The 25,510-nt window shown below is 46.2% G+C and overlaps 1 protein-coding gene across 1 annotated transcript in view; it reads left to right on the top strand.

The window, feature by feature from the left end:
• Positions 1-25,510, top strand: part of LOC117355972 (epiplakin-like) — a 122,514-nt gene that overhangs the window by 67,853 nt on the left and 29,151 nt on the right. The window contains 1 exon segment of the mRNA XM_033935175.1: positions 5,421-5,500. The gene's annotated coding sequence lies outside the window, so the exon portion shown is untranslated.

The following is a 25,510-nucleotide window of genomic DNA, read 5'->3' as shown; positions in this document are numbered from 1 at the left end:
TGCTGTTCTTTGGGATTCTACTTGGAATGTTGCCAGTATTTTGTATTCCAGAATCTTGCTATTCTTTGGGATTCTGCTTGGAATGTTGCTACTATTTGGGATTCCGGGATCTTGCTGTTCTTTGGGATTCTGCGTGGAATGTTGCTACTATTTGGGATTCTGGAATCTTCCCACTCTTTGGGATTCTGCTTGGAATGTTGCTACTAGTTCAGATTCCGAGATCTTGCTGTTCTTTGGGATTCTGCTTGGAATGTTGCTACTAGTTCAGATTCCGAGATCTTGCTGTTATTTGGGATTCTGCTTGGAATATTGCTACTATTTGGGATTCCGGGATCTTGCTGTTCTTTGGGATTCTGCGTGGAATGTTGCTGCTATTTGGGATTCTGGAATCTTGTCACTCTTTGGGATTCTGTGTGGAATGTTGCTACTATTTGGGATTCTGGAATCTTCCCACTCTTTGGGATTCTGCTTGGAATGTTGCTACTAGTTCAGATTCCGAGATCTTGCTGTTCTTTGGGATTCTGCATGGAATATTGCTACTATTTGGGATTCAGGAATCTTGCTATTCTTTGGGATTCTGCTTGGAATGTTGATACTATTTGGGATTCCGGGATCTTGCTATTCTTTGGGATTCTGCTTGGAATGTTGCTACTATTTGGGATTCCGGGATCTTGCTGTTCTTTGGGATTCTGCATGGAATGTTGCTACTATTTGGGATTCTGGAATCTTGTCACTCTTTGGGATTCTGTGTGGAATGTTGCTACTAGTTCAGATTCCAGGATCTTGCTGTTCTTTGGGATTCTGCTTGGAATACTGCTACTATTTGGATTTCTGCCAGGTACTTGTGACCTGGATTGGCCACTGTTAGGAACAGAAAACTGGGCTAGATGGACCATTGGTCTGACCCAGTACAGCTGTTCTTATTCATCCAGCGCAAATGAGATAAAGAGACACAATGGCAGCTCAGTGAGACCTTACTTTGTCCCAGCCCAGTGGATGATCTGAGAACACTAAAATTTAAGTTCGATCATTTATTGGCAGAGCTCCTGAATGTTTCAGAAGTGGAGGGAGAGTCTCCTTTTCTCACTGTATGAAGTCATTGCAAAATAAATGCTGGTGACAGCACTTGGCAGAGAGCAGAGACTGGGCTGCTTCTCTGGCATTTCATCAAGATTTGTACTCAGGAGCCGGCTGAGTCAGACCCACTTCCCAGTTAAGGCTGGGCTCCAGCCCTCCGGGTCTGTCCTAGGAATGGGATGGGCACAGAGAAGCCTTAGTTGTGGGGAGCTCAGGTATTGCAACGGTTGTTAATCAGAGCAGACTACATGAGTCTTGCAGTCATTTTCTGTCGTCACATTTGATGTGGTCTGTGCGTTTCAGGAACAGATGCAGGATTCCAGATAAAAGGAACAGGTGAGTCAGTCTTGGATTTCCGCCTCCTCAAAAGCATTCAGAATCAGAACACCAAAGACTTGGATCCTAAGACCTGAAGCAGGGCTGTGATTTAAGAAGTACCCAGTGTAACCCAGGGTTCAACGATATATCATAATGGACTACAGTTCTGTTACTAAATTTGGGGAAACTGGATCCAGCCAATACACTTCCTCTTACCTTGGGTTCTGCATCCTTGACCCTACATGTCATGTCTGTCTGTCCAAGTTAGATTGTTAAGCTCTTCCGAGCAGGGACTGTCTATTAAGTGTCAAAGTGTACAGCGCCGCATACGCTATATAAGTGATACTTTCTTCCTCTGTACTGCTCTAACCCACAGCCCTCAACCTTCCCCACACCATGACCCCAGTACTTTCAAGGGGGCTCCAACCCTTTTCCCTTTGTATCATTCTGTGGTGTGACCACACCTTGAATATTGTGTGCAGTTCTGGTCACCGCATCTCAAAAAAGATACCGCAGAATTAGTATAGTGCTACAGCCATCTAGCAGCGCTACAGAAATGATTAGTGGAAATAGTAATAGAAAAGGAACAGAGAAGGGCATCAAAAATGATAAAAGGTTTGGAACAACTTCCGTATGAGGAAAGGCTAAAGCGGCTAGGGCTCTTCGGCTTGGAGAACAGACGGCTCAGGGGGCGATATGATAGAAGTCTATAAAATGCTGAGTGGAGTGGAAAGGGTAAATGTGAATCGTTTGTTTGCGCGTTCCAAAAATACTAGGACTAGGGGACATGCGATGAAGCTACTAAGTAGTGTTACACTATATGAGTTTCGGTAGAGATGTTACCATACTGAGCTACGAAGAGCTTCTGCGAGGTGTTACAATACAGAGTTATTAATACCACCATAATTATGCCATAATCAGTCATCCTACTTATATGCACACATGGGATCTCTCAGAGAGAGAAAGAGGTCATGGTTACTGTGGATGGGCAGACTAGATGGGCCATTTGGCCTTTATCTGCCATCACGTTTCTATATCAAATCAATCGTCCTATGTATCTACATATATAATAATAATAATAATAACTTTATTTTTGTATACCGCCATACCACAAAGAGTTCTAGGCGGTTCACATTAGTTAGACAGAGATTACAAGTGGTTACATATCAAATTGATCATAGAGTAGTTAAACAGAGATTACAAGTGGTTACATATCAAATTGATCATAGAGTAGCAGACAGCAAGGAGAGAGTATTTACAAGTGATTACATATCAAATTGATCATAGAGTAGCAGACAGCAAGGAGAGAGTATTTACAAGTGATTACATATCAAATTGATCATAGAGTAGCAGACAGCAAGGAGAGAGTATTTACAAGTGGTTACATATCAAATTGATCATAGAGTAGCGAACAGCAAGGAGAGAGGTGGGGGGGAAAGAGGAGGAGACGGGGGAGGGGAGTAGATCAGAAGGGGGGGGGAGGAGGATTGAAAAGGGACATTAAGGATCTTGGTCTCGGAATAGGTGAGTTTTGAGTAATTTTCTGAAGTCGAGGTAGTTGTAGGCCTTGAGGACCATTTGGGCTAGCCAAGGGTTTAGTTTGGCGGCTTGGAAGGCCTAGGTTTTGTCAACACTAGGTTTACTATTGCAGCTAAACACACCTCCTAAGGAGGTTGGCCGTTTCAGCTAAATATAATCTCTTTACACGCATCCCTGAAAGTTCTAGTTTCCTTTCTCTATCAGCTTCATAATTTCAGTTGACGTAGTCTGAGAAAAGGACAGTTTTTATCCTTCCGGTCTCCCGTTCTAGCTTTAAGTCCTTTGATAGGGCATCCCCAGCAATGAAAGCAGAGGGGGCCCAGGCCACTGGTGCCGACTTCCCACCCTTCAAAGCAGTGAGGAGAGTGGGGGTGCAGAGGCACTGCACATGGTCCTGCTCTCACTGCTTTACATAGTAGATGACCGCAGATAAAGACTCGAATGGTCCGTCCAGTGGGCCCAACCTTACCCTCTCTTTAAATCAGTGATTTAATTTAAATTTTCCTTCTTAGCTATTTTTGGGCCAGAACCAAAAGCTGTGCCCAGTACTGTGCTTAGGTTCCATCTACTGAATTCTCCATCAAAACTCATTCCAGCCCATCTAAACCATCCCAGCCATCGAAGCCCTCCAAAGCCCATCCTCAAATGAATGTCAATATACAGAACACAGACTGTGCAAGTCTGCCCAGTACTGGCCTTAGATCTTTTCTGATTACAGATCCTCTGTGTTTCCCTAATAAGTTGTTTGTCTCCCCTATATTTTTTATTGTACATCACTTTGAAATTCTGAAAAAGCGATTTTATCAAATTTTAAATAAACTTGGAAACTGTCATCATTTTCTACTCCACCACCTCCCTCAGGAGCGCATTCCAGCCATCCACCACCCTCTCTATAAAAAAGAATTTCCTAACATTACTCAAATTATATCTTCTGGTTTTACCATTTTTCTTTTTCCTGAAAAGATTTTGTTCGTACGTTAATACCTTTCAAGTATTTGAACATCTGAATCTCCCCTGTCCCTCCTTTCCTCTAGGGCAGGGGTGTCAAAGTCCCTCCTTGAGGGCCACAATCCAGTCGGGTTTTCAGGATTTCCCCAATGAATATGCGTGAGATCCATTAGCATACAATGAAAGCAATGCATGCAAATAGATCTCATGCATATTCATTGGGGAAATCGTGAAAACCTGACTAGATTGTGGCCCTCAAGGAGGGACTTTGACACCCTTGCTCTAGGGTATACATATTCAGGGCTTCCAGTCTCTCCTCATACGTCTTCTGGCGCAAGCCTCCTATCATTTTCGTCGCCCTCCTCTGGACCGCCTCAAGTCTTCTTACGTCTTTCGCCAGATACGGTCTCCAAAACTGAACACAATACTCCAAGTGGGGCCTCACCAATGACCTGTACAGGGGCATCAACACCTTCTTCCTTCTACTGACTACGCCTCTCTTTATACAGCCCAGAATCCTTCTGGCAGCAGCCACTGCCTTGTCACACTGTTTTTTCGCCTTTAGATCTTCGGACACTATCACCCCAAGGTCCCTCTCCCCGTCCGTGCATATCAGCTTCTCTCCTCCCAGCATATACGGTTCCTTCCTATTATTAATCCCCAAATGCATTACTCTGCTTTTCTTTGCATTGAATTTTAGTTGCCAGGCATTAGACCATTCCTCTAACTTTTGCAGATCCTTTTTCACATTTTGGTAGGCAGAGGGGATTGAGACAGCTGCCCTGTCCTTCTTCAGGTGTGGAGGAGGAAGAGGATGGTCCTTCTTGGTTTCTTTGGTGGGTAAGGAGGTGGCTTTTGTCATGTTTGCTGTCTCATGCTTCCCCCTCCCCCACAGGGGAAGAAAAGCCACCGCTTTAGACATAGGAAGATCTACTGCTACTGATACTACTAATAGTTTCTAAAGCGCCATTGGATGTACACAGCACTGTACACATTTTATGCAGGTGCTTTTTCTGTCCCTAGTGGGCTCACAGTCTATGTTTTTGTGCCTGCGGCAATGGAGAGTTAAGTGAACTTGCTCAGGATCACAAGGAGCGGTGGTGGAATCGAACCCGGTTTCTCAAGATCTTAGTCCGCTGGAATGGGAGCATGTAGACCTAAATCTACACTCAAGAGCTTGGTTTACACTTTTCTTCTTAACTTTTGGGTCCTTGATCTCATCCAGAGATTGTGGTGCAGTGGTTAGAGCTACAGCCTCGGCACCCTGAGGTTGTGGGCTCAAATCCCGCACTGCTTCTTGTGACCCTGGGCAAATCACTTAATCCCCCAATGCCCCAGGTACGTTAGACAGAGTGTGAACCCACCAGGACAGAGAGGAAAAAGTGCTTGCGTACCTGAATGTAAACCACTTAAGCTATAAGTGGTATATAAATACTGAAATTAATAAATAAGAGAGCTGATCGCTCCTCAGATATTAGACCCCTAGCAAAGGGAAGACAAGAGGACACCCACTGACTGACGTTATTTATTTATTTCAGACTTCTTTGACTGGGAGCCTAGATCAAGGCCAACATCTTGTTCTCGACTGGGTCCCAAAAGGAGGGAAGCAAATAGCAAGGTACGTGGAATGCATTCAGATGATAACGGCAGAAAACTTATAACATATCCATTCTGAAAATCACTGAAGAAGAACATTTGTGAAGGAATCAGGATAGATATTCAGACGGAAACGATCAGTGTTTGTTCCTGGTCAAAACGAAAAACTCTGTGGCGATGGTGATATTCAAGATGCAGGCTTTATTTGAAAATGTACAATTGGATAATCCACATAAAATATATTTAGGGCCTAGACCATTGTGAGATATAGACCCAACACGGTCTGTGGTTCGACAATGCTGTCTTCCTCTAGGGTCCCTAAAAGTCCTGATATTAAAACATGTAGATTAAACACTGAAAACGATACTGAGTCGTGACTGTGCGGATGAGGATTCCTCAAAAGCTTTTAGGGACCACTGAAGAAGACAGCACTGTCGAAAACACGGTCCATGTTGGTCCATAGAAACATAGAAACATAGAAGATGACGGCAGAAAAGGGCTACAGCCCATCAAGTCTGCCCACTCTGCTTACCCACCCCTGTCTATGCCCTAATGACCCAATTTTCTTATCTTGACCCTTGTAGGGATCCCACATGGGTATCCCATTTATTCTTAAAGTCTGGCACGCTGTCTGCCTCGATCACCTGCACTGGAAGCTTGTTCCAATGATCAACCACTCTCTCTGTGAAGAAATACTTTCTGGTGTCGCCATGAAATTTTCCGCCCCTGAGTTTGAGAGGGTGCCCTCTTGTGGCCGAGGGTCCCTTGAGAAAGAAAATATCATCTTCCACTTCGACACATCCCGTGAGGTACTTAAATGTTTCGATCATGTCTCCCCTCTCCCTACGTTCCTCGAGAGTGTAGAGCTGCAATTTGTTCAGTCTCTCTTCGTACGAGAGACCCTTGAGCCCCGAGATCATCCTGGTGGCCATCCGCTGAACCGATTCAATTCTGCGCACATCTTTACTGTAATGTGGCCTCCAGAATTGCACACAGTACTCCAGATGAGGTCTCACCATGGCCCTGTACAACGGCATTATGACTTCAGGCTTTCGGCTGACGAAACTTCTGTTGATACAACCCAATATCTGCCTTGCCTTAGATGAAGCCTTCTCCACCTGATTGGCAGTTTTCATGTCTGCACTGATGATTACTCCTAAATCTCGTTCTGCTGAAGTCCTAGTTAAAGTTTCTCCGTTCAAGAAGTACTTCCTGCGTGGATTTCCGCTTCCGAGGTGCATGACCTTACATTTCTTAGCATTGAAGCCTAGCTGCCAGGTTGAGGACCAACTTCCAATGTAAGCAGGTCCTGCGCCATATAATTCTGTAAACTGCATTCACTTACTATATTACATAGTTTGGCGTCATCGGCGAATAGTGTTACTTTACCTGAAGCCCTTGAGGTCAGATCCCCTATGAATATGTTGAAAAGGAGTGGACCCAGGACCGAGCCCTGCGGCACTCCACTGGTCACCTCCGATGTTTTAGAGAGGGTACCATTAACCACCACCCTCTGAAGTCTGCCACTCAGCCAATCATTGACCCATGCAGTTAGTGTCTCTCCTAACCCCATTGATTTCATCTTGCTTAGCAGCCTGCGGTGTGGGACACTGTCAAAAGCTTCCTGAAGTCCAGGTACACGACGTCCAAAGACTCTCCCAAGTCCAACTTTCTTGTTACCCAGTCAAAGAAGCTGATGAGATTGGATTGGCAGGACCTAGCCCTTGGTGAATCCATGCTGACTGGGATCCCGAAGATTCCCTTCATTCAAGATCATGTCCAAATTTGTTGCTAAAGACTTTGAAAATTAATTTTTCCTGAAATTTATCCTTCATTTTTATGTTTTTTATCTGTTAACTATTGTAAACCGAGTCGAGCTTTCTTAGAATGATGATTCGGTATATAAAGCTAAGCCTATAGATTAGATTAGAAGTAATCCATAATGAGCAGGAGATAGGAATGCTTTCACTACAACGAGGAAAGTGGAAACGAGCCACAATTAAAGGAAAATTGAGGCTGAAGAAGGTATTTCTGTTTGCTGAGAGACAGCATAGAAATGCAATGGAAGAGCATGGTGTGTGTTTATTAGGGTTAAGCCAAGGTTGAAGTGAGGCAGCACATTGTCACAGTATTTTTGTTAGGCTAGAGAAATTTCGGGGGAGGGATTACTTAACCCTTCCTTGCCTGTGAAGATTTACAAAGGGACCTGAACAAACTGGGAGAGTGGGCGAATAAATGGCAGATGAAGTTTAATGTAGAGAAATGCAAAGTCTTGCATGTAGGACACAGAAACCCGATGGGGGGCTGGTAATGGGTGAGAAAGACTTAGGGGTAATGGTAGACAGATCAATGAAGCCGTCGGCGCAGTGCGCAGCGGCCTCAAAAAAGGCAAACAGAATGCTTGGTATAATCAAGAAGGGTATTACAACCAGAACGGCAGAAGTTATCCTGCTGCTATATCGGGCGATGTTGCACCCCTGGTCGCCGTAGCTTAGAAGGACATGGCGATGCTCGAGAGGGTTCAGAGGAGAGCGACAAGACTGATAAAGGGGATGGAAAACCTAACATATGCCGAAAGATTGGAGAATCTGGGCCTCTTTACTTGGAGAAGCGGAGGCTTAGAGGGGACATGATAGAGACTTACAATATCATGAAGGGAATGGAGAAAGTGGAGAGGGACAAATTTTTCAAAATTTCGAAAAATACAAGAACAAGGGGACGTTTGGAAAAGTTAAGAGGAGACAGATTCAGGACCAATGCTAGGAAGTTCTTCTTCACCCAGAGGGTGGTGGGACACCTGGAATGCGCTTCCAGAGGGTGTGATACGACAGAGTACGCTAATGGGTTTCAAGAAGGGTTTGGATGAATTCCTGAAGGCTAAGGGGATTGAAGGGTATAAACTAAACTAAGCCTTAAGTTTATATACCGCATCATCTCCACGGAAGTGGAGCTGGACACGGTTTACAGAGCTTAAAAATATAAAGAAGAGAGGGGAGAAGGGTTTACAAAAGCATATAAAAAGAGGGGATGTAGACAGGAGGAGAGATGTTATATGCTAGGGAAAAGCCAGGTTTTCAGTTGTTTTCGGAATAGTTGGAGGGAGCGGACTGCTGGGCGAGATGGGCCTCTGGTTTGACCCAGCAGAGGCACTGCTTATGTCCTTATGCCAGTGCTAGTAATAGCAGTGATAAGAGTTCTAATTTTTTGAGCCAACAGAAGGGCTGGGGGGGATACCAACCAAGGGAGGAATACCTCTACCTCACTGAGTTAGAGATGGTATGAACTTAGTGAAATAACTGAAGAGTGTGGTGAAGTGTAGAGAGTTGCGCGGGGACATAAATCCCACCCATCCCCACCCCTCCCTGCCAGGATCCTCTCCGTCCTCACCCGTCCCCGCCGGGATCCTCTCCGTCTCCACCGTCCCCACCAGCATTCTCTCCCTCCCCACCTGTCCCCGTCAGGATCCTCTCCGTCCCTGCCCATCCCCGTCAGGATCCTCTCCGTCCCCACCCGTCCCCGCCGGAATCCTCTCTGTCCCCACCCATCCCCGCCAGGATCCTTTCCATCTCCACACATCCCCGCCGGGATCCTCTCCATCCCCACCCGTCCCCGCCAGGATCCTCTCCATCCCCACCCGTCCCCAACAGGATCCTCTCCGTCCCCACCCGTCCCCATTAGGATCCTCTCCGTCCCCACCCGTCCCCGTCAGGATCCTCTCCATCCCCACCCATCCCCGCCAGGATCCTCTCCATCCCCCACCCGTCCCCAACAGGATCCTCTCCCTCCCCACCTGTCCCCGTCAGGATCCTCTCCGTCCCTGCCCATTCCCCGTCAGGATCCTCATCCGTCCCCACCCGTCCCCGCCGGAATCCTCTCTGTCCCCACCCATCCCCGCCAGGATCCTTTCCATCTCCACACATCCCCGCCGGGATCCTCTCCATCCCCACCCATCCCCGCCAGGATCCTCTCCATCCCCACCCGTCCCCAACAGGATCCTCTCCGTCCCCCCCCGTCCCCATTAGGATCCTCTCCGTCCCCACCCGTCCCCGTCAGGATCCTCTCCATCCCCACCCATCCCCGCCAGGATCCTCTCCATCCCCACCCGTCCCCAACAGATCCTCTCCTCCCTCCCCACCTGTCCCCGTCAGGATTCTCTCCGTCCCTGCCCATCCCCGTCAGGATCCTCTCCATCCCCACCCATCCCCGCCAGGATCCTCTCCATCCCCACCCGTCCCCAACAGGATCCTCTCCCTCCCCACCTGTCCCCGTCAGGATTCTCTCCGTCCCTGCCCATCCCCGTCAGGATCCTCTCCGTCCCCACCCGTCCCCGCCGGAATCCTCTCCGTCCCCACCCAACCCGTCAGAATCCTCTCTGTCCCCACCCATCCCCGTCAGGATCCTCTCCATCCCCACCCATCCCCGCCAGGATCCTCTCCATCCCCACCCGTCTCCAACAGGATCCTCTCCGTCCCCACCCGTCCCTATTAGGATCCTCTCCGTCCCCACCCGTCCTCGTCAGGATCCTCTCCGTCCCCACCCATCCCCGCCAGGATCCTCTCCATCCCCACCCGTCCCCAACAGGATCCTCTCCCTCCCCACCTGTTCCCGTCAGGATCCTCTCCGTCCCTGCCCATCCCCGTCAGGATCCTCTCCGTCCCCACCCCTCCCCGCCAGAATCCTCTCTGTCCCCACCCCAACCCGTCAGAATCCTCTCTGTCCCCACCCATCCCCGCCAGGATCCTCTCCATCCCCACCCGTCCCCAACAGGATCCTCTCCATCCCCACCCGTCCCTATTAGGATCCTCTCCGTCCCCACCCGTCCTCGTCAGGATCCTCTCCGTCCCCACCCATCCCCGCCAGGATACCTCTCCATCCCCACCCGTCCCCAACAGGATCCTCTCCCTCCCCACCTGTTCCCGTCAGGATCCTCTCCGTCCCTGCCCATCCCCGTCAGGATCCTCTCCGTCCCCACCCGTCCCCGCCGGAATCCTCTCTGTCCCCACCCAACCCGTCAGAATCCTCTCTGTCCCCACCCATCCCCGCCAGGATCCTCTCCATCCCACCCGTCCCCAACAGGATCCTCTCCGTCCCCACCCGTCCCTATTAGGATCCTCTCCGTCCCCACCCGTCCCCGCCAGAATCCTCTCTGTCCCCACCCAACCCGTCAGAATCCTCTCTGTCCCCACCCATCCCCGCCAGGATCCTCTCCATCCCCACCCGTCCCCAACAGGATCCTCTCCATCCCCACCCGTCCATATTAGGATCCTCTCCGTCCCCACCCGTCCTCGTCAGGATCCCTCTCCGTCCCCACCCATCCCCGCCAGGATCCTCTCCATCCCCCACCCGTCCCCAACAGGATCCTCTCCCTCCCCCACCTGTTCCCGTCAGGATCCTCTCCGTCCCTGCCCATCCCCGTCAGGATCCTCTCCGTCCCCACCCGTCCCCGCCGGAATCCTCTCTGTCCCCCCCCCAACCCGTCAGAATCCTCTCTGTCCCCACCCATCCCCGCCAGGATCCTCTCCATCCCCACCCGTCCCCAACAGGATCCTCTCCGTCCCCACCCGTCCCTATTAGGATCCTCTCCGTCCCCACCCGTCCTCGTCAGGATCCTCTCCGTCCCCACCCATCCCCGCAAGGATCCTCTCCATCCCCACCTGTCCCCAACAGGATCCTCTCCCTCCCCACCTGTTCCCGTCAGGATCCTCTCCGTCCCTGCCCATCCCCGTCAGGATCCTCTCCATCCCCACCCATCCCCATTAGGATCCTCTCCGTCCCCACCCGTCCCCGCAAGGAATTACCTCCATCCCCACCTGTCCCCATAAAAAGCAGCAATTACTTCTGACAGGATCATTAATTCCAGTTTCTTTTGTGTTTGTGCTGCTGTTTTCCTTGTGGAATCTCTTTGGTGGAATCCTTTTTTTGTTTTCTGTTCAGGTAATTAACTTATAAACCCCCTTTTTTACTAAGACTGACGTGTCCATTATATTATATGGACGAAACCCTGCTTCCAAAGCCTTCCATCCCCGTGGGAGTTCCCGTTGGCTAGAGGAGGGTCCCCGTGGGAGTACCCGCGGGCCCTGTGGGAGTCCCGTGGATTAGGGGAGAATTCCCGCGATCCCCGTTCCCATGCAGACCTCTATCCCACACTGCTCCTTATGACCTTGGGCAAGTCATCTTAATCCCCCATTGCCCCAGGTATATTAGATAGAGTGTGAGCCCACTGGGACAGATAGGGACAAATGCTTGAGTAGCTGAATGTACACCATGTAGGTATATAAATGGTTATATAAATGCTAAAAAAAAAAGTGAATAAGGTGAGAATAATTTAGCCTATGAGAGAGCATGAGAATGCCTTGCAGATTTGCATAGTGGTCAGTTAACCTAGAAGGAATTAAAAGAGAACTGAAGCCACTTATAAGCCAGGCCAAGCTGAAACCTTGAGGGGGCTGAGTTAGGGTTACTAGACGTACGGATTTCCTCGGACATGTCCGTAGGGTTCAGACAGCTTATTCAAAACCCGGCACTTTGTCCAGATTTTGAAAAGCTTCATTCACGTAGTAGAGCATCCGCGCATGCGCGGATGTCCTGTCCAATGAGAGCAGGCAGCGGGGGCTGGGGCGGGTCTAGGGGGGGTCCGGATTTTCTAGCCTGTGTTATAGAAGGAGTGACAAAAGCTAGGGATAAGGAATCCAGCACCTGGGTTTTGCTGTTTGAAATCCCCCAAGGAAGAAGTGCGTGGGGCTTAGTTTGAAACTGCTATCCAGTGAGATTAGACTGCAACCAGGAAGTGATGTCAGAGGGAGCGCCGAGGCTGGCGCAAGCGCGGCTGCTCACACCGGCAAAGAGCTAGAGCACACACGCGTTGGGGGAAGGATGGGAAGGAGTGTGTCGAGGAGGAGAAGATGTCAGGGTGGTCACTAGTGATAGTTACATTATCATAGACGGATAGTATACAAGGAAGAGTCAATTACAGATTCACGTATGGTTGAAGGATTATGCGGAAATAGAGAAAATGCAGTGTACGAGAAAAGATTTGTAAGGTCCATGAGATGTAGTGTAAAGGGCCTCTGTCTGAATACGAGAAAGCTCCGAGGGCCACCAGAAGATTTCAAGCCTATCCTAGTTATGGTTCTGTTCAACTCAGTGACTATGTTAAACATTTTCCCATAAATAAGACCAGGCATACATTTTCTTAATTCATACAAGCAAACGTGTCTCTAAAAATAAATTTTAAAAAGCAAACACCATATACTCGAATATAAACACCATCCAAATATAACCAAGGTAATCTTTTTCCCCAACAAAAGGGTGAAAAAAGATTGATTTGAATATACACCGAACCGGCAGCAGTCCCGCGAGGTTACTGTGGGAACTCACGTCGGCCATTTTGAGTAGTTGAGATCACTCTTGCTCTGGCTCAGCACTGAACTAGCAGGGCTTAAGGTAAGGCCCAGGGAGAGGCTTGCGATGGGTCTATGTTTGTTTTATTGTTCCCTAACCTCTATTTGTCTCATTTGTCTGTTTTAATTAGATTGTAAGCTCTATTGAGCAGTGATTGGTCTCCTACATGTTTAAATGCACAATGCTGCGTACGTCTAGTCCGTAGTTAAGACTTGAATATAAACCAAGAAACCCAAAATTTAGGTTTACATTCGAGTATATACAGTACTCAGTCAGTAGAGCTCTATGACATTAAATACGTAACAGTGATCTGCTTCAAGATATGAACTCAGGTGTCTTTCATGGTCGCATGTGACGCTATCATTTCTGAGCCCCCCCCCCCCCCCCTATCTAGGGTTACCAGATTTAACAAGAGTAAAATCCAAGCCAAGTGCCGGGTTATGAAAAGGCCGTCCGGACAACCTGGACAGTTCTCTAAATCCGGACGTCTGGTAATCCTAACTCGTACCCCCTATACACTCTTTCAAATTTCGGAGGAAAGCCTGGCTGTTTTATACTGAGCAGTAGGGTTAAGGTTGTTTCAATAGGCAACATGCCAATGTCAACAAGTGAAAAGAGAATTAGGCGTGCCTCAACTGTTGTTGTCTACACTGGCTACAACAGCAGATCAAACAATACAGTAGCAAAGGAATTTAGAGGCAGCATAAACAACCCAAATCCTGGCAGAAGTCCAGCACGGTATATATACAGCTTAATGGATTTACTCAGGTTGATATAGTAATAAAGCGACTCTGGCTATGGCCCCAAAGTTAGATCAGTTACCCACTACCTTCTGGTCCCACATTGCAGATCAAATTCTCAAGCAAAGTTTTGGGCATCATTATTGACTCTACACTTTCCTTTAATGATCATCTCAACTCCTGGTAAAAAAAAATGTGTTTTTTAGTCTTCACATGTTGAGGAAAGTGAGATCCTAACTTCCGCCAACAACATTTTGCTGTCCTTGTACAATCAATCATTCTTTCCAGACTGGACTACTGTAATTCCGTCTATCTAAGTCTAATCCAAGAACAATCTTCAAAGACTTCAGCGGATCCAGAACACTGTGGCTAGGTTGATCTTCGCAAAAAGCAAATTCAATCATGTTTCCTCCCACTTCTGTCAAAACTTTCACTGGCTTCCGGTGATTTCTAGGATTCACTTTAAAATGTACCTGCCTAATTTTCAAGATCCTACATGGCATTCTTCCTCCCCTAATCCGACTAATCCCTGGAATTCTCCGAGACCTGACACTACCAGATCCGCCCACATACTCAAACTATCCTTTCCCCTCGTTAAAAGGCGTCATGTATGCAGGTAAATTAGGGAAATTCTTTTCTTCAAATTCACTGAGCTTTGGAACAACCTCCCGGGACCCTCCCTAGGCTCATTCCAATTATTCCGAAAGCATCTGAAAACCTGGCTTTTCTCCAAAACGTAAAGCTATCTATCCTCTTCATAACCTCTAATTTCTTATTATGTCCTTCCCTCATTTATTGAATTACCTGTAAACCATGCCGAGCTCTATCTTTATGGAGAGGATGCGCTATACAAACTTAAGGTTTAGTTTAGTTTCTCTTCCTCTCTTTTTTTTTCTCTCTCTTCTTTTTTCTCTCTTTTTTCCTCTCTCTTCTCTCCCCCCCCCCCCCTCTTTTTTTTCCTCTCTTTCTCATTTAAAAGGCGTCATGTATGCAGGTAAATTAGGGAAAATCTCTTTTCTTCCAATTGACTGAAGCTTTGGAACAACCTCCCTGACCCTCCCTAGGCTCATTCCAATTATTCCGAAAGCATCTGAAAACCTGGCTTTTCTCCAAAACGTAAAGCTAGCTATTGAAAATGTAAAGCTAGCTCTCCTCTTCATAACCTCTAATTTCTTAATATGTCCTTCCCCCATTTATTGAATTACCTGTAAACCGTGCCGAGCTCTATCTTTAGGGAGATGATGCGGTATTATTATTATTATAGAAAGGTTTAGTTTAGTTTCTCTTCCTCTCTTTTTTTTCTCTCTTTTTCTCCCTCTCTCTCTCCCCCCCTCTTCTTTTTTTTCTCTCTTTCTCATTAAAAGGCATCATGTATGCAGGTAAATTAGGGAAATACCTTTTCTTCAAATTCACTGAGCTTTGGAACAACCTCTCTGCCCCGCTGCGGAACCTAGGCTCATTCCAATTATTCCGAAAGCATCTGAAAACCTGGCTTTTCTCCAAAACGTAAAGCTAGCGATCTTCTTCATAACCTCTAATTTCTTAATATGTCTTTCCCCCATTTATTGAATTACCTGTAAACCATGCCAAGCGCTATCTTTAGGGAGATGATACGGTATACAAACTTAAGGTTTAGTTTAGTTTAGTTTAATAAAGAGCTAAAAAATTGGGCTCATTAGGCCTATTTCCCCAGTTCTGGGGCATTTCTTGTTCACTATTCGTTCCACACAGTTGTTTTATTAAAATAAAATTTATGTACATTAAAACTTTTTAGCCTGTGAGAATAATCGACTTTAATGCTTGTTGGAGGTGAGGCCAGGGATCCCAGACGTCACGATTTACCAGGAAATGTCCTCTTTTTAGAGCACATGTCCGGGCGTCCGGACAGCTTTTCAAGCCTCGGCACTTTGTCCAGGTTTTGAAAGCTTTCAGCTGGGAGCGGCAACGGAAAGGCATCTCTGCACCGCGCAGGCGGATGTAATGGGGTGACATCACACACGCATATGCGCAGATGTCCTCCTGACACTGCTCCTAATACTACTATTTATTATTTCTAAAAGCGCTGAAAGGCGTATGCAGTGCTGTATATCTTAACATACAATAGACGGGTCCCTGCTCAGAAGAGCTTACAATCTAATTTAGGCAGGACATTTCAGGTTTGGGGGGGTTATAGTGGGACAGCAGTGAGTGGGAGTTAGGAGTTGAAAACATATTTAAAAAGTGGGCCTTTAGTCTTGGATTTGAAGACTGCCAGGGACGGAGCACGATGTATTGATATCAGGCAGCCTGTGCCACAAGAAAGAAGGGACGGAGTCTGGAGATGGCAAGTGGAAGAGAAAGGTACAGATAAGAGAGGCATGCCCGACGAACGGAGATCTCGGGAAGGAGCATATGGGGTGACATAAGTGAAGAGAGCTATGAGGGGGGCTTCAAAGCGAGCGCACTTGTAAAGTCAGCAAGAGGAGGTTTAAACTGTATTCGGAGATGGACGGGGGAGGCAATGAAGCGACTTGAGGAGAGGGATAATGTGAGATAGGCGCTCTCATGGAATATGAGTCGCGCAACAGCATTTGAACGGTATTGACGAGGCATGAGTGGGCACGTGGGAGGCCCCAAGAGAAGTACGGAACAGCGGTGAACAGGTTGAGGGACGGGGCTAGGAGCGTAACTGGACATGGCTTGGGTGGGAAACACGGTGGGGCCAGGCATAACTGTGAGGTCGTGGCCGTGGGTCCGGATTTTACTTCCGTAAAATCTGGTAACCCTAGCTGAGGAGTGGTGGAGTTGCTGCCTCCGCACCCAGAGGTTGTTGGATCAAATCCCAGGGCTGCTCCTTATAACCCTGGGCAAATCACTTAATCCTCCACTGCCATAGTTACAAAATAAGTACAGTGGTACCTTGGTTTGCGAGCATAATTCGTTCCAGAAGCATGCTCGCAATCCAAAGTACTCGTATAGCAAAGCAACTTTCCCCATAGGCCATAATGGCAACTCGGATGATTTGTTCCACCCAACCCCTGAGCCAACACCCGAACTGACCCTTGAGCTGACACCCAAACCAACCCCGGGAACTGGAATTATTGCTCCCCCCGAGGCCACTGGCGCTGCTTCCTCCCTTCATGATCGCCTCCTCATCACACACACCCCCTCCCCCCCCCCCACTGACCGGCCCTTTCCTTACCCGTGCACCGCCGGTGTTAGAAAGTGCCTGCCGCCTGTTTTCTGCTGGGTCTTGAGCATCTGCGCATGCTCAAGGCCTTCTGGATCTCACCCTTTCCAAGATTCTCATGAGACTCGAGAAAACCAGCGGCAGGCACTTTCTAACACTGGCGGCGCACGGGTAAGGACAGGGCCAGTCAGTGGGGGGGGGAGAGGCGATCGCGAAGGGAGGGAGCAGCGCTGGTGGCCTCGGGGGAGCAATACTGCCGGTTCCCAGGGTCGGTTCGGGTCGGGTGGGGCTCGCAAATCGAGTCAATGCTCAGTTTACAAGTTACAGTTTGCGCGAGTGTTTTGCTCATCTTGCAAAACACTCGCAAACTGCGTTACTCGCAAACCGAGGTTTGACTGCATCTGTGTATATGTTCTGTTAATCAGGTTTTCTATTCAGTTCAAGGTCAGATTATATTACAAGAGGTTGGATCAGTTACCCAGGAGGTTACAGAGGACAGTTTGACGCGGGCATTCCATGGGGTTGCTAGTACAGGTAGATCAGTACAATTATTAATATAGTTATAAAAACGTAATTATAAGTTCAAGCAGGTCATCGTTGGCTCATCATTAGACAGTTTAGAAACGGGCTTTTACAATGACCATTTCAGCTACTTCCGGGTTGGCTCCCTGTCTTGGTACAGAAATGCTTTTAAGTTTCAACAATCTTTATTAAAAACTGCACCTGGATACAAACAAATACCGAAGCAAGACAAAATAACATGCGGCCGAAGCAATACTGGAAAAATACACAAGATGCCAGTCTGGTCCACTTACAAAAAGAGATAGCAAAGATCACCCAAAGATGCAGTATCATTATTACATAAAAATCACATACAAAACTCAGTTTTTTTCACACACACACACAACCCCCCCAGTCCCATATAACAAGCCACTGCTATCACTACAAAACTGTCTCCAAACAACCCAAATCCCAACCTTCCCTTCTATCCCCCACCCAAAATCTAGGTTCCTGAGGTATGTGGATGAAAGAGAAGTAACCAAGCTACCAGTGTTTGCAATTATAAAACATTCAAAGTCTGGCTGCACAATTTATGTGAGAGGGAATGTAAATAGGGATCCCAAATCCTTAAGAAGTACTTCTTCTGTATATATGTGCCCCCAGCATCTCTGGCCTCCCATCCTATTAACTCATAAATACTCATTTTCTACCCCCAACAAGAGGGAGAGCTATCCAATGTCCACTCTTTTAAGATGGCCTTTGGCTTCCAGACCCAAAAGTGTAGGACATCCTCTCCTGAATCCGGTTTGAACCTGGCAGAGCCAACACGCTCTCTTTCAAATCTCAGATCAGTTCTGTGGTACAAAAGTGTTTCTTCAAACTAAAAATGATTAGATCTCTCAAATCACTACTTAACCCGAATTCAATGAATATTCTTATCCATTCTTTAGATTATTGTAATTCACTTTATCAGGGCATCACTCAAAAAGAGATCAGGAGATTACAAGTCATCCAGAACACTGCTATAAAAATCATTTTTAACGCTATAAAATTTGACCATGTAACACCTCTCCTCAGAAGAGCTCACTGGCTACCCATTTCACATAGAAATACTTTCAAAATACTACTTCTTACTTTTAAAGTTCAATCTAATCACATTCCATTCTTTATAGATGGGATGTTAATCCCATACGATCCACATAGAACTCTACATTCTTCCCAATTAAACCTTTTAGTGGTCCCTTCAGTCCGCCAACTGTTTTATGATACAACGCGGAAAACAATCTTCTCTGTGACCGCTCCCACATTGTGGAATACATTTACACTCTGACCTAGAGACAAGAAAATAATCTCAATCATTTCAAATCTAATCTTAAAACATTTCTTTTCAGAGATGCTTTTGAGATTTATACTTAATTTTTTAATTCAAAATCTCAGACATCAGGCCTTACATTAATGAGGAGATATGATAGAGACCTACAAGATCATGAAGGGCATAGAGAAAGTAGAGAGGGACAGATTCTTCAAACTTTCAAAACATATAAGAACAAGAGGGCATTCGGAAAAATTGGAAGGGGACAGATGCTAGGAAACAAATGCTAGGAAATTTTTCTTTACCCAGCGTGTGGTGGACACCTGGAATGCACTTCCAGAGGACGTAATAGGACAGAGTACGGTACTGGATTTCAAGAAAGGATTGGACAAATTCCTGCTGGAAAAAGGGATAGAGGGGTATAGATAGGGAGCTACTGCGCAGGTCCTGGACCTGTTGGGCCGCCGCGTGAGCAGACTGCTGGGCATGATGGACCTCGGGTCTGACCCAGTGGAGGCATTGCTTATGTGCTTATGTTTTGTTTTTTACCTCCCCCTTTTTTTATTTTATGCAATGTATCCTCCCCATTTGCCCATCTGTATCGTGTTGTGCCTGTATGGTAATTGTGAATGTGTTCCCTTTATTTTATTTTTTTTTAAATCTTTTTAAAATTTTGTATTAATTGGAAACCGCTTTGACTATAAAATAGGTATATCAAGATTTAAATAAACTTGAAACTTGAAAAGGTCTCTGGAGAGATAACCAATCTTTGTCCCAACACACTTTCAAAAGGCTTGAACAGCCAGACAGAGTCAAAGGGCATAAAAAAAATTGGCCTTCTCCAAATTGCACTTCGAGGATTAATGTGAGGGTAGATAACCCATCTGGGAAGGTCTTGTTCCCATTGTTGCCGCAATAGGTGAAAGTCTTTAAAAGGTCCCATAATCGTTAAGGCTTTATGAGTTCCCAAAATGGATATTCTTCCCGTGAAAATAGACTCAAAGAATTGTTGCAGTTTATCCCCCATATGGAAGCCTATGGCATATTTATCTTGAAAAAGGTAATAGTGTTTGAGTTGACAAAAGGCATAACAGTTGCCCCATCTAAGGGTTACTTTGCCGGAAAACTGTATATAAGTAATCAAGGCCCCATTAGGATCAAACAGATGTCTTAAAAGAAAAATACCTACTTCCTCCCTAGAGTCTAGATTCATCCTGATGGGCAATAAATCAGACACATTCAGGTTACTCTCCGTACGAGACACCAAGAATTTCCACGCCTTACATAACGGTTTAATCACCCGACTATGTTTGAAACTAATGGGTAAGAGTTTTATGGGTACCTGTAGGATGGAGTTGAAGTGATAAGGAGGTACGAGTTCATAGGCACGTTCTACGAAAAGAAAGCCATAGTAGAAACTACCTTGCAACCAACTATTGACATGACTAAGGAGACAGGCAACACTGTAAGTACAGATATCAGGTAGGTCCAGACCCCCCAAATCCAAAGATCCAAATAAAGAGGGAAAACAAATTTTCGATTTCTTATCTGCCCAACAAAATTTCCGAATCATCCTACTGAGAATTAAGAGATCTCTAGCCTTCAGCTTCAGAGAGAGAACCTGTAGCATAAAAAACCACTTAGGGAATACAACCATTTTAAGGACAAGGGAAGGTATGCCCAATTCTCTAGATGTTGTTTAGTGTCCTCCATAAGATGCAGGACATTAAATAGTATATAAATCTCTGATATTTTTCAGTAGCTGAATGCCTAAAAAGCAAAATGAGCGGTCGGCCCATCGAAGTAGGAAGGATGTCCCCCCAGTCCTGTCTCAGATTCCTGACAGGCGCCAGGGCCTCTGACTTTTCCAAGTTTAATTGTAAACCAACAAAATCCCCATATTCCTGAACAATCATCAACAGCGATCTTGGGTCCTGAAGGTATACCAATAAGTCATCCACAAAAGTGTCTATTTTGAGTTCCTGATCCACTATCTCCACCCCTTTGGTCTCTGAAATAGCTGCTATCTCTCTCAACAGAGGGCCTAAGGTTAAAATAAACAAGAGGGGTGATAGGGGACATCCTTGTCTAGTCCCCTTGCAAATAGGAAACTGGGCGGAACCACAGCCATTCACCCAAAGATAAGCCTTAGGATCCTTGTATAGGATGCGGATGGCTTGCACAAAATATCCCTCAAACTCTTAAAATTGAAGAACTGGAAAGAGGAAGTTTCATCTCACTCTATCAAAGGCCTTCTCTGCATCAAAACTACAGAGAAGGCTTCTGTTCCCTCATGATGACATGATGATCTGCCTCATATTCTTCACAATATATCTCCTTTTCACAAAGCCTACCTAGGACTCATGGATCAAAGAAGGAATAACACTCATAAGGCAGTTGACCATCACCTTAGCTAAGAGTTTGGTTTCATAATTCAAAAGCAAGATGGGCCGATATGAACCTGGGAGTGTGGAGGGTCTCTGATGGGTTTAAGAAGTACCACTATCTTAGCCACATTAAAACCCGTCAGCAAGCACCTATTCTCAGTACAAGTGTTAAACATCCGCACCAATGAGGGGGTGATTTCACTCAGGAGGAGTTTGTATAAATTGAAGACATCCACACCAGGGGCCTTGAATAAGTACACTAAATCATACTGCGTTTTGGACCGCTGTCCCCCAGAAATTATGAAAGCAGCCCCTTTAGACTTTAAACTAACTTTGTTGAATTATTTGACCGATAATTTAAAAAATGGAAAATTCCTTACTAATAACAGTCACATTATAATAACCCCAATTCCGAAAAATCATAAAGAATCACTAGCATTAGTAACCAACTACAGACCAGTAGCATCAATTCCATTTTTCGTAAAAATCATGGAAGGATTGGTACATACCCAATTGATGGAATATCTTGACCAGTTCTCTCTTTTGCATGAAACTCAATCTGGTTTCAGACCTATGTTTACCACCGAGACAGTAATTGTGGCCATCCTAGATAATTTACATTCCTTGTTTAGTAGGGGCCTTAATGCCTTGATCATGCAATTTGACATGAGATCTGCTTTCGACTTAGTGGACCATGGGAAATTGTTACAATGCTTAGATGCAATTGGTATCAGAGGAGAGGTGTTAGACTGGTTCCGAGGTTTCCTTATGTCCCGCTCAAACTCAGGGGCGGAAAATTTCATGGCGACACCAGAAAGTATTTCTTCACAGAGAGAGTGGCTGATCATTGGAACAAGTTCCAGTGCAGGTGATCGAGGCAGACAGCGTGCCAGACTTTAAGAATAAATGGGATACCCATGTGGGATCCCTACGAGGGTCAAGATAAGAAAATTGGGTCACTAGGGCATAGACAGGGGGTGGGTAAGCAGAGTGGGCAGACTTGATGGGCTGTAGCCCTTTTCTGCCGTCATCTTCTATGTTTCTATGTAATTACAATCTCTCTGATACCTGGAGTAATCCATCTGGTGTTCCGCAGGGGATCACCATTATCCCCATTGCTTTTCAATGTTTACATGTCATCATTAGGTGTGCAACTGTCTCAACTGGGGATAAAATTATTCAATTACGCAGATGACTTTACGATCATTATCCCATTCGCCACCTCTCTCTCAGAAGTTACTCCTATGGCAACAGAAGTACTAAATTTGACGGAACAATGGATGACAGAATTTAAACTGAAGCTTAATTCAGAAAAAACGAAATTCTTCGTAGCTTTGTCACACCCACTAGATACTAAAACATCACTGTGCATCAACAAACTTAGTTACCCTATTCAATCTACTATGAAGGTTTTGGGTGTAACACTGGATCAGGGCCTAACCATGAAAGACTAGGTGGACTCTTTGGTTAAAAAGGGTTTTTTACTCTCTGGAAGCTTCGGTCCATTAGAGCAGTGTTCTTCAACCACCGGTCCATGGACCAGTGCCGGTCCACAGAAATTTCCTGCCGGTCCACAGGGCCAGCACGTGCATCAGGCCCAAAACAGTGTTCTTCAACCGCCGGTCCACGGTGCGATCGATGCGGCGTTATCTTCGAGCCAGCTCCCTCTTCCTAACTGATTCAGTACACAAAGCCACAGGCAGCGGCTCCTAGAGGCATCCTGCGCCTGAACCGGAAGCCTTCTCTCTGATGTTGCAACGTCAGCGGGAAGGCTTCTAGATGAGGCACGGGACATGCAAGGTGCAATTAGTACTATTAAGGGGGGGTCTGGGGTAGAGATTGGGTAGAGATGGGCGGGGTCTGGCCCACGACTTAGCCTAGTGTTCTTTAACCGCCAGTCCACGGACCGATGTCGGTCCACAGAATAATTCTTTTATTTCTGCCGGTCCATAGGTGTAAAAAGGTTGAATAACACTGCATTAGAGCATATTTTGATGCTCCATCATTTACAATCCCTTATACTGAGCCAACTCGACTACCGTAATATCGCCTATCTGGCAATTTCCCAGAAGAATATGCAGCGATTACAACTGGTGCAAAATACGGCGGTCAGGCTGATTCAATGGTTGAAGAAGTTCGATCATATAACTCCTTCCTACCGACTCCTGCATTGGCTGCCGATGGAGGCACGTGTGAAGTTTAAGTTTGGATGTTTTTGCTTCAAGGTACAATTGGGTATAGCCCCCAAATATATAACTAACCTTTTCTCTTTTCAACATTTTGTTTCTCCACCGGTTAGAGGATGCAAATTTAAAAGACATCAGCAACATCTTTTCTCATATCAGGCAGAATTATGGGGTAAAGATCTGAATCAATTACTCATGCTTACTCAATACTTACGGGGAATTTATGAGACACCCAAAAACATATCTGTTCTCCACAGCCTTTCCCACAATAACTGAACTCTAGACTTTAACTCTGTTAGTTCTACACAATCTGTAACATTTTTAATCAATGCAAACCGCATAGAACTTCACGGTCCTGCGGTATAGAAACTGTTATTATTATCTAATCCCCCATTGCCCCAGGTACATTAGATAGAGAGATAGGGGGAAATGCTTGAGTACCTGAATGTAAACCACATAGCTATAAGTCTGGTGTATAAATACTAAAAATAAATCAATACTCTCTGTTTTCTATCCAATAACCAATTCCTAATCCACAACTGAACGTGGCCTCTTTAATTTTCTCAGGAGCCTCTCATGATGAGCTTTCTGAAAATCTAGATACACTACGTCAACTGGCTCACCTTTATCCACACCACTTTTTGGGCAGTGGATGGGTGGGAGGGATAGCAACAGCTGATCCCTCATGTCAGGCAACAAATTACCTTCAGCCACCCCTGGATGTATTACTTGGCTTTCCCGAATTCAAGCTTAAGACAAGCTAATATTCAGATACCTGTGTCGTTTCCTGCCTAGCCTGCTTTACAATCTGAGGGAACAGAGAGTGAGGTGGCATGCCAAGGTCACAAAGAATCTTGGTGGGAGAAGCAGGATTTGAACCTTGACTCCCCAAGTTCACAGCTTGCTTCACTAGCCACGAACAGGGCAGATCTATAAACCGAAGGCTAACTTCAAGAAGTCTACTATATGCGTCAATGTTTAGAAACGTATATACCAGATACACGAGTCTGTTCCATGTATTTATGGCAGCTCGTACTCTGTACAGATGTGACTGGCTTGTATAATGTGTATTTATAAGGGATGTACACGGGGGAAGCATGGGTGGGACATAGGGGTGTCTGCCACTTACACACATAACTTACAGAAAGGTAGCTGAGAAGGGTGAGAAAGGGTGAAGTTTAAGTTATGTAAGTTACGAGTATAAGTGGGACCCTATTCTGTAGGTTATGTGCCCCTTTCCATCCCTTTCCCGCATCTCTCCCTTCCTCCTCTCCAATTGTCCCTCTTTTGCCCCTTCCCCCATGCAGCATCTCTCTCCTTCCCTCCTCTACCAAACCCGCAATTCTCCCTTCCTCCTCTCCAATTGTCCCTCTTTTGCCCCTTCCCCCATGCAGCATCTCTCTCCTTCCCTCCTCTACCAAACCCGCAATTCTCCCTTCCTCCTCTCCAATTGTCCCTCTTTTGCCCCTTCCCCCATGCAGCATCTCTCTCCTTCCCTCCTCTACCAAACCCGCAATTCTCTCTCCCTCCACCATGTCCAAAAACGATGCCTCTCTTTTCTCTTCTCCACTTGCAGCATCTTTCCTTTCATCCCCTCTCCTTCCAAGAATTCTCCCTCTATCTTCCCTTCCTCCTTCTCATTATCCAGCATTTTCTGTATCTTCTCCATCTCCCATAAGAAACATCTCTCTCTTCATCAGGTCATAAGAACATAAGAATTGCTGTACTGGGACAGACTGAAGTTCCATTAAGCCCTGTCTCTACTACTACTATTAATTATTTCTATAGCGCTACCAGATGCACGCAGCGCTGCACAGAGTCACAAAGAAGAAGACAGTCCCTGCTCCAAAGAGCTTATAATCTAAACAGGCTAGACAGACAAACAGGATGTCATGGATAAAGTTGAGGGGAAGGGTTAATCTGCTGGCTGGGTTGGAGGCCTGAGCAGTAGGGTTAAGGATTGAAAGCTATATCAAAAAGGTGGGTTTTCAGTCTGCTTTTAAACAAGGGAAGGGGCTTGATGGACAAACTCAGGTAATTTCCTGTTTCCAACAGTTGCCAGCCCAGGTCCCAAGTACCTGGCAAGATCCCAAGGAGTAAATTGGCAATGGCATTGATGCCCACACCCTACGTGATGTTAACCCTGAAGCCTCCCTTCTGCTGTGTCCCACCCCCTGCTGTCACAACTTTCTATTTCTGCCTGGGTGAGACACAGCAGACAGCATGTGGGAATCGTTACTGCTGCCAGGGACCCATTAAAGAGAGAGCAGCACTTCTTATGGGAGGGAGATGCATCCATGGAACCCAGTTTGTTCCCCTCCCCATGCCGACGCTGT

This window comes from Geotrypetes seraphini, chromosome 2 (genome assembly GCF_902459505.1).
Source record: "Geotrypetes seraphini chromosome 2, aGeoSer1.1, whole genome shotgun sequence".
Classification (NCBI taxonomy): domain Eukaryota; kingdom Metazoa; phylum Chordata; class Amphibia; order Gymnophiona; family Dermophiidae; genus Geotrypetes; species Geotrypetes seraphini.
This window is presented reverse-complemented; position numbering and strand designations above follow the sequence as displayed.